At 36.5% G+C, this 10,842-nt stretch overlaps 1 pseudogene; it reads right to left on the minus strand.

The window, feature by feature from the left end:
- Window positions 1-3,859: 3,859 nt before the first annotated feature.
- Window positions 3,860-10,350, minus strand: LOC125245525 (annotated as a pseudogene).
- Between the last annotated feature and the right edge of the window lie 492 nt (window positions 10,351-10,842).

Below are 10,842 nucleotides of genomic sequence, written 5' to 3' on the forward strand. Positions count from 1 at the left end.
ACATTAAATTACATAGTGATGATTTACTAATGGTTTGTTCATCATTTGATCATTATTAATCATTGTTTTAGATAATGACGCTAAAACAGGTTTGACATAAAAAGCAAGTGTTTAATAATATAACAACCATAAAAAAAAAAAAAAAAAAAAAAAAAATTGTATCCATAGGTTTACCAAGCTTTATAATGGCAGTGAGCAAGACTGACAAGTATGACACTGAAGAAAGTGTCTCCATCCACATCCATCCATCATAAACGTATGTCATACTGCTCCAGGGGCTTAATAATGGGCTTCTGAAGCGAAGCAATACATTTGTGTAAAAAATAAACATATTTAACAAGTTATAAAGTAAAGTATCTAGCTTCTGCCAGACCACCTTCCGTATTCCCATTACGGAAAAAACAACTGGTGTCAATTAAGCTTTTTCTATAAGTTAAATACGGAAAGCGTAGGACGTAACATAAGATTTTTTGAACTGGTACAGAGTTTTATAATTTCTACTTAAATTGAATACAGAAGGATTGGATTTTGTGATCTAATCTGATTTCTTAATCCTTTTTTTCTTTTAAACAACTGATTTCAGAGATCCAATCTGAAATCAGATCAGATTACTTTTGCACAACTGGCCCAGGCATTCAAATGGCAGCAGGAAATCATTCACCGAACGGAGTCTTGCATGGATTCTGATCACTCCTATGTATTTAAAGCTGCCAATGTATTGGCAAATTTGTCCTTAGAAACCAGAGCACTCGTACCAGACATTATTGCGGGAGAATAACATATGAACAAAAACACAGCAAAGGTAAATATGAACCTGAGAATCATAATAAAATGATAAATGGTGTAAATCAAATGACAACATACATAACTAATAATTATGATTGAACTGAGTAAAGAAAATAAAGCACAGAAATGGAATTAATAGACATGTTTGAGATCCTAAGATCCTTTATTTACATAGGAATTGATCAACAAACTGAAATTGATTCATTCCCTTGAGTTTAACATGCTGTTCCTGTTTCTTTTGTTGTTGATTCTAACTCAATGTCTTCCTTAAAGTCTGCAAACTCACTCTCGATTTGTATTTTGTCCTTTTTCCTTTTGTGGACTGGTTTTCAGTTCCTGTGTTTCCATTGCCATCTTATTAATTTCCAAATCAATCCTTGTTTGTTATCACCATTACCTGTCCTTCATTTAGTCCCTTGTTATCTAGTATAATTAAATCCTCAGTCATCTTATATTCATTGTCTTGTGTTACTATTTCTTGCTAGCGTTTAATATATATAAGTGTTCATCGTCTTTCTGTGTCAAGCCTCTTATCTTGGACTATCTAGTCAAGCCAGTGTGTGACAGTCACTGATTTATCATGAAGCTTAAAGAATTATGGGTAGAATCTATTCTGTTTCATCAACACAGTTTCACAAATGATCCAACATTATAAACAATAAACCCAGGATAGAGCGGTTGAGTGAATGTGGTCTGGACTGTGTGGATGAGGCTCATTGTGTCTCCAGAGATGCTGTAGAAGGACAGAGTTCCTGCACTGTGATCCACATACACTCCTATTCTACCACTGATGGACTTAACAGGGATTTCAGTTTGTATGTTATTGTGTCTGAATGAGTACCCGAAGAGAGAGCAGATCAAACTCCAAGACTGATCATTAGATCCAAACACACACTCATCACCCTGTCCTCTTCTGCTGATGCTCTTATATGACACTGATATAAATACACCATATTCACCACTCCACTCAATCTCCCAGTAACAGCGTCCACACACACTCTCTCTGCACAACACCTGAGGATAATCAAATCTGTCTGGATGAACAGGATACGGCTGAAGCTCTGTGACAGTGTAAGTGATCACTCTGTTCTTCTCAGACAAACGGAGACGTTTATTCACTGTGTTGAGATCCAGAGTGAACCGATGGGAATCTAATGGAGAGAAAACACATCAGGGGTGTATTGCATAAACTTTCTATTAAGTCTAAAGTTAAAGATGCAGCCTTTAAGGTTTTGCCTCTTTGTCGCCATCTCTGTTCAAAACCTGTGATTGCAGTAATTTACAGAATTGTCATCTTTACATGGGTTGTGCATCGGCACGACTCCTCAGTGTGGATTAATCTAATGCTTTAAGGATGTGTGGCTGTCAGTCACTGGTGAATACTGTTCAGGTACTTTGGAATGTCAGATTGTAGTCTTGGAAGTATGAACAAAATAAGAAAAGTTTCACAGGAAAATCTAAACAAGTAAGTAACAAATCTGCCACTTTTGTTCTGACCAAATGAGAAAAAAAAGCATTACAATAAATCACACTATAAATGGTGATTAAATCTAATGATCGCTTAGCTCATATCACATCAAACACCAAATTATTATTGTTATACATTGTTCTCAAATTAATGTTAACATCAGCATTGTGTGACTATGTGCATTTAGTGTTTTTGCATTACCTGTAGATTTCAATTTATGTAAAGTTTAATCTTTAAATGTCCATTTGTCATACTATACAATCTGCCATCAAAATTATGTTTAATTATTCTAGCTGCTGCAAGAAAAGTCTATAAATGATCCTTCACCTGCATCATCCTTACATGATATAGCCTACTTGCTGGGACTCATCATTTATGTAAACAGATGTGATGTAATGACACAAAAATACGAACTGTGGCATGTTCGAATTGCCCACGCAAACCTATCAGTACCACCGACCACTGAGCTGGAAGACGCATTATTTACCTAAGACGAGCGGAGAGGAAGGAGCACAGTGCATGTAGTGACATCATGTCAGAATCACATGTAATAAAAATAACTTTATAATTATGAAGATAAACAAACAAGATGTATTTTAGTACTCACTATCAAGCTAGCATATTGATATTGGTAAAGTTTAAAATATATATTTTTTGATTCGCTAACGAGCTAGTTATCTATAAGGCAAAGCTAAAAACAGGTTGCATGATACACGTTTTTTCCATTACCATCATTTACACTGTGATGAAGATGAATTTCGTGTAAGATTCGTTAATATGTCTTTCTCATAACTAATAAAAAAAAATTATACAACTCATCAACAAGCAACAATGATACATCACTTAAGAAATTGGGGTATAAAATGAAGACAGTGTGTGAGTGTGTGTAACATACACTCAAATATCAACTCACAACTGCATTGCAGACACAAAATAATAACACACACATACAACAAAGTGTGTACGACACACACAGATACAAGATAAAGACATCAGTAAACATAGGTAGAGAATATAAAAACAAAACAAAGGCGAAAAAAACGTGCAGGTAAACTTACAGTTAGACAGAGGGTAAATATAGTTCTAAGAAAAGTTCCTAGATGCGGAGTAACGTTAGGCCTACTATCTGTTAAACATGTATTTAGTTATCTAAAGCATAATTATGCACAATTCAACACTATAGCTATCATCTTGAGCTAGGCCTATAGATTATTTATCGTCTCTACTACGGCTCGCTAAGTAATGTTATGTTAGCTATATTACGCAGCTACGTGTGCTAATGACACATGCTTCATGAAATAATAAACAAAAAAATATGTATGATCAAAATACAAAAAGAAAGATTTACCTGTCCAGTAGAAATAAAGCCATCAAGGAGTCACTTTTCAGCCCCTTGAGTTCCCTCAGTTCTCGCCATCGCTGGAAAGCCACGCCGATATTAACTCGCGTTTTATTTCTTTGTTTATCCAAAGACTTTTTGTTCATTGCCTTTTCTTGTACTGTTACTGTCTTCCTTTTTTTGCCTGGTTTGCCTTCACTAACTGCATAGGCCGATACTGTGAATTTTGCTTGCTGTTTCTCTGCCATTGTTTTGGTATTCCTAGGACCCATGCCTCTTGAATTCCTCAAATCAAACGTGCGCGCGCAAGTGGGCAGGTCATGTGTGGCAAAAGGGTGGTTGCCATGGTTGCGAGAGAGTGACAGTCGCCTAAGCCAATCCTGTGTTTCGTCCCGAATGGAAATGAGCTGTGTTTAATACAGATTAAACGGTCTAGAGTCACTCGATTTTTATACTCTTTTTATCAGAGTACTTACATTTTAATTATGCATTGATATATATAGAAAGTTTAAACAAATTTGGAAGAAAGTTGTTAATCAATTTGTTACCTACCCTGCCTTTAATTGGTTTACAGTTAAATGTACACTGTTATACTTGTTCAGCCACTCAAACTTCACAATGTGCATAAAAATTAAAAAGTTTCTGTGCATGTGTCTGTACTGCATGTGTGTGCATTTGTATGGGAGAGAGAGTGGAAGAATGCGAATAAAGTATTATTAGAAAAATCATAAAAAATGTTTGTAATTTATATCATAATGTTTGTTATATTTATTTGTTTGGTCTATGTCTTTGTGGGTTTTGGTTCTTTTGTTGTTGTCTTTGTGGGTTTTGGTTCTTTTGTTGTTGTAGGCTGTTAGGACCTTTGAAATAACTGAAATTATTTTGGAAAGTGACATGGAACTATGATGCAGTCAAAACCTGCCTGAAACTAATTAAGCTGCACATTTACTAAAGCATTGAACAGCCCCATAGTATAACGAGTATTTACAACCTCAGTAAGTTCTCAATAAGAACTTTTGTAAATCTATAAAAGAAATAAAGTGTAACTGGTTTGTAATAAGTGAAGATTGTAATAATGTTTTTGGAGTTTTTTAATCACAAATCTTAATGCTCTACATACTTGAGTTTATCCAGTCTGTAGTTTGGGTGGTTGAGTTTATCAGTGAGCAGCTTGACTCCTGAATCTCCTGGATGATTATAGCTCAGATCCAGCTCTCTCAGGTGTGAGGGGTTTGAACTCAGAGCTGAAGACACATAACCACAGCCTTCCTCTGTCACCATACAGCCAGACAATCTATAAAGACACAGCAACAATCCACAAGACATCAGTTTGTCAATCAAATATTACTATCACACACTGACCAGTGCAGTTTGTATTTGCAGGCAGCTGCTATTGTCTGTTAGATTCAGTTACAAAAGTGTCTGTGGAAGTGTATCAGAGTAAAAGTATTAATTTACTTTTCTAAATGTAGTTATCCTCTTGAGGCGCATCCCCCTTTTGAGCCTCAAACAGGTTGTCTTTCCTAAACTATACTTGAGTATGAGCATAGTTCTGGTATCATTTAAAAGTCGAAAAATTGAGCTTTAGAACTTAATATAAGTAAAAAAATAAGTTGGACAAGCTGAAGTTTAATAGAATAAACATTATTTTGCATAACATAACACTGCATAAAATCTTTTTATCATTTAAAAAATAATAAAGATACATGTGAAAGCTAGAAATACACTGGGCGCAAAGCCACAAGTCTTGTTTTAATTTTGAAGATGAAAAAATAAGGTTTAAATTTAGAATGTGTGCATATTTTACTGAGGTAAAAAAATTACCTCTATTTTACTCAGTATAAATCTCAAAATATATGTTCTTCTCTGAGGAGAGTAGATTTCTCTGTTGTGAGAAAGATTGTCACATGAACGAATAATGTAAGCTATGCCTAACACAAAATTTTTTTTTTTTTTCTTTGAGTTAAAATTATTTAATATATAACTAATTCCATTGGAAACTAAACTTTTTTTTATTAGAGAAATATTCCAACATACAGAAAACTCCTACAACTCAACATACAGAAAACAAAACAATGCTCTACCCACTCTCCCTCTGCCTGATACACACCACATAGGGAGGAATACTAAAAAAAAAGCCAGAAGTGAAATGGATCTTAGATCCAACTCAAATTAAGTCAACACCCCTTTCCTCCAAGTCTCCTCTGCCTGATCTCCTTCTCCTGTAAATACCTTAATAAAGGGTTCCCAAGTTTTAGCAAACTGTCCTTAGAAAGAGCAGCATATGCTCCAAATGTAGTGCATTTGTGAGTTTGTCAAGCCACAGCTGGGATGGGGCCCCGGATGTTTATTTAATTATTTTAAAACCATTTACCTCAGTATCTCCAGCTGACAGTTTGGACTCTTCAGTCCATCAGAAAGAAGCTTTACTCCAAAATCCCGCAGGTCATTGTTACCGAGGTCCAATTCTCTCAGGAAGGAGTTTGAGGAATGTAAAACTGAAGACAAATTTTCACAGGACTGAGAAGTGAGATCACAGAACTGTAGCCTGTGTATAGAACAAAATGTATAGAACAAAAAAAACAGTAACAGTAATCCTTAGTAGGTAGCTTTTATAATAAGGAGCTTGAAAAAACCCTGTGCTGTTGAGCAAAGCTAAAACAATTTTCTATTCATAAAACATCAAACCAGTATTTATATAATCATACACATTACATGTATTAATTTTTTTACTGAATAGTCTAGGCCAACAGGTTACCCATGTAAAATGAAGGCCCTATTACAAAAAAAATTACCAGTGTATATAAATGATTGTAAAGGTGACTCTTACAGTGCTCTTCTGGTGTTTTTGATTACTGGCAGCAGTCTCATTACTGCTTTATCAGATCTTTGGTATTTATGTAGTTCAAACTTTTCTTGAGTCTCTTCTGACATGAGGAGCACAAACACCAGACCAGACCACTGGATAGAGGAGAGATTCTCTGCTAAAAGATTTCCTGAGCTCAGATTCTTCTTGATTTCCTCCACAAAGTCATCTTTCAGTTCACTCAGACAGTAGAAGAGATTCATGGTTCTATCCACTGATTTCTCCATCTCTATTATCTGTTTGATATAGTCAACAGTGTTGTTAACATTCTCTGATTTCAGTGTCAGTTTTGGCAGTAGTTCCTTCAGGTCACTTTGAGTGGACTCCAGTGAGAGACCCAGGAAGAACCGGAGGAAAAGGTCCAGGTGTCCATTCTCACTTTGTAAAGCCTTGTTGACTGCAGCCTTATGAAGCTGAAACAGTGGCTTTTTGGACAGTTTCCATGTCAGTTTTTCTCTCCAGGATTCAAGAAATGGGTTTGTTTTCTTGTATTTGCTAATCAAAAACACATAGAGAGCAGCAAGGAATTCTTGTACGCTGAGATGTATAAAGCTGTAAAATTTTCTTGCCTTTTCTTCCTGAAACATTTGAGTGCATAACCCAGACAACACAGACACTTCACTGACATCTAGTCCACATTCCTCAAAATCTTCTTTGTAGAAAATCAGGTTTCCTTTCTCCAGCTGTTGAAAGGCCAGTTTCCCAAGCTTCAGAATAATCTCATCAAAAGACCTTGCACTGGTTATAGGTTCAGGGTCATCACAGTATTTTTCTTCCATCTGTTGCTTCTGAGAAATTAAGAAGCTTGTGTACATCCCTGTGAGAGTTGTGGGAGTTTTGTCATTGCTCGCTCGGGCCAGTAGGGGCTGAAGAACAGTAGGAGAGATGGAGCAGAAAACAGGGATATGGCACATGATGTACAGGCTTCTGAATTTGCTGATGTGATGGATAATGCTTTCAGAAACCTCAGGACTGCTGTTATTTTTGAAGTATTGCTCTTTCTGCTCATCATTAAATCCTCTCACCTCTGTCACTTGATCAATGTAGTTACGGGGTATCAGACCGGCTGCTGCTGGTCTGGATGTGATCTGGATGTGATCCAGATGAGAGCAGAGGGAACCAGATGTGTCTTGATGAGGTTTATTATTATCTTAGTCACTGCTGTTTTTTCATTTACATTTGTAAATCTGTCACCTTCTTTAAATCCCAAAGGAAAGCGACATTCATCCAGCCCATCAAAGATGAACATAACTTTACCATCACCTTCAGGAAGAGAGGACAGTTCTTCAGGACTACTAAAGAAGTATTTGTTAAGCAGTCCCATGAGACTGTACTCTTCTTTAATCAAATTCAATCTACGGAATGGAAGTGGAAATATGAAGACTATATCCTGGTTTTCTTTTCCTTCAGCCCAGTCAAGGATGAATTTATTGACAGAGACAGTTTTTCCTACTCCTGCGATCCCCATTGTCAGCACCTTTCTGTTTTGTCGACCCGTGTCACACTGGACTTTAAACATGTCATTACACTCGATTGGCTTCTGTTTGGCAGTCAATCGGTTGTGGTTTGATTCAGTCTGCATCACCTCATGGTTGTTCACTCTTCCTCCAGTCTCATTCTCTACCACATATAAATCAGTGTAAATATCATTCAGGTATTTCTGATGACCCATCTGTGAGTTACCTATCAATATCTTGTTATAGTCCTGTTTTAATTTGTTCTTCAGTCTGAGACTGGTCTCGGTGTAATCATGAAGAGTAGCTTGATTTTCGTCTGCAGTTGAGCATTTAAGAAAGAGGGAAAAGACAGCAAAGACTAAGTGATCAGTTTTATTATAAAATCATGCTTCTACTGTTTTTAAATTAAATCACAATCTTACTGCAATAGTGATTACATGCACTTCGTACACTAATTATGCTGAAGTTGACAACATATATGGTGAGGGAAATGCCTTGACTAATGTTGACTCAAATGCACCAAGTTTCAATTTTACATTTTTTGTAATTCCTTCCAGAGCATTTACTGGACTGTCACTAGTGGATCAAATTAAAGTGACAGTTCACTTAAAAATGAAAATTCTGGAGAAGGTGTTCGCTGCAGAGCAAACAGGCGGAGCTTACGTTAGCTCCCCCTCACTAGACGTCCAGTGAGGAGGAGCGAATGTACAACCACACTCTAATCCTACCCTAACCCTACCCACAACTATATCTCTCCATCCCATTCAACTTATTCTGTCATCATTTACTCACCCTCAATTAGCATATTTGGAAAATTGTCAGTAACCAAGCAGATCTCACCTCCCATTGACTAGTCACTGGGTGCAGAGATCTGTTTGGTAACTGACAATTTTCCAAATATCTTCCTTTGTGTTCAGCAGAACAAAAAAAATCATACAGGTTTGGAACTACTTGAAGGTGAGCAAATGACAGAATTTCCATTTTGTGGTGAACTATCCCTTTAAGGTCATGCTGACCAAAATTATGGAAAGCTTTTTGATCAAACCATTGACATCTAACACACCACACAAGACATGAGACTGTATTAGGTTTAGGTTGGGGTTATTGCAAAGACCCTTTGTATGTAGAAGATGCTTTCAGAAGTTTTAATTTAGGGTTTAAGACCCTAAACAATTTAACCATTTATAAAGACATGACTAGATACTCTGTTGTATTAAATGTGCTTGTATAAGATCTGCCACTGTTCTTCTTGACCCTGTAATTGTTGATTGCTGTTATATTTTCCTTGTTTTCATGTACAGTCAATAATTGTTATTTACCCATTATCTCTTTTGAATGAACAGCAGCATATGTCTTCATATTGCCTTCAGCCTGACCTGTGTGTGAGAGAGAGAGAGGATCACTCACTGGGAAACATAAATCACACAAACTATCACATTGGTAATCTGTAAATCACTTTACAGTCACAGTGAATTAAATGTTACCTTGCTTGTAATTGTTCTGTAGCTGCTCAGACAGATTATTCTGGTTCATCTTCCTCAGGATTTTCACAGTGATCTTCACAGCTTCTTCTGGTCCAAAACATCCCACGATCTTATCCACAGTTTTCAACCTATCTGCATTCTCCATATCAGAGTTTGATATACACTTATTATAATTTTTTAAGTGCCACTGAAACTTCTTCAGTTCAGCTTCTAACAGTTCATTCAGGGATTTCTCAAGCAGCTCTTCAACAAACGCCATTGCCCTTCACAGATTCACAGCTGCAGGACAAAAAGAAAAAGATCTGAAGTATTTTCACTCTAAACATGTGGACCTAAACATTCAAATGTTATTAAGATTATAAAAAATGAAGCTGTGATCAAATCAGGATTCTCAGAGGCACCTCTACCAAAATCATCTGTTAAAGTCAGCGCTTTACTGGATCCGGAACCTCCGAAATCCAATCTAGCACCTAATTTGGGGGAACCCCTTTTCACACATTACTGACACACATTACTGTAGCTTAGATATGTTTAATGAAAAATCAAGTATAACTCTTGCCTTTAACATGTATGTATAGATGGGTATGATCGCTCTAAGCTAGTACCTGGAAAGCGAACATGTGAGTGGATCAGTGCATCACATTATCTACTGCTAAATTCAAATGTGCTTTCTTCCTGTGGCTGTCACTGAGCCAGAGACAGACACGCTTAGGCAGAGCTTTCCAAAAAGGTTAACATCAAATCTATTCAGTGTTTTCAACCACATAATGTTTATTTTATTTTAAACCATTTTAGACATTTAACCCCTTAAACCCAAAGAAAAACACAATGAGAAACAAAATCTAATTACTAAGACTTAAGTGCCCATGGAATTGTCAATAAACTATTACGTGCCTTAAAGGAACTTAATTTTAGCCAGTATTTTCTGTCTAAAACACTAATAGGGCTCTTTTGCGATGGCACATCGGTTATTCTCGTCCACAAGTCTGGAGTGGCAGCAAGACTTAAATCACTCTTCCCAAAGAAGATTGTGTGACATTGCTCAGTGCATCGACTGGAGCTCGCAGTTGTCAATACCATAAAGGAACTGGGGGTAATAAATCATTTCAGGATTTTTATGGATAAACTCTACACGTTGTACAGCCCATCAGAGAAGAACAGAATTGAGCTTAAACGATGTGGTGAAGAATTAGACATTCAGGCCCAGTTACACAGACAGGGCTTAGCCTAAACCAGGATTAGGCCTTAGTTCAATTAGGATATTTAAGTAGCTTTTAGAAATATACACTAGAAAAAAACATTTCTGGTGTTCATCTTGAGACAAAACAACTGACTTATTTTAAGATATGTCAGTGAAAGTTGCTTTCAGTTAAAACAGCTCAAACATGTATTTTAGTCTGGGACTAGCTTAAGTCTTAAGTCTGTGAAACTGGGGGTCAGTT

This window comes from Megalobrama amblycephala, linkage group LG14 (genome assembly GCF_018812025.1).
Source record: "Megalobrama amblycephala isolate DHTTF-2021 linkage group LG14, ASM1881202v1, whole genome shotgun sequence".
Classification (NCBI taxonomy): domain Eukaryota; kingdom Metazoa; phylum Chordata; class Actinopteri; order Cypriniformes; family Xenocyprididae; genus Megalobrama; species Megalobrama amblycephala.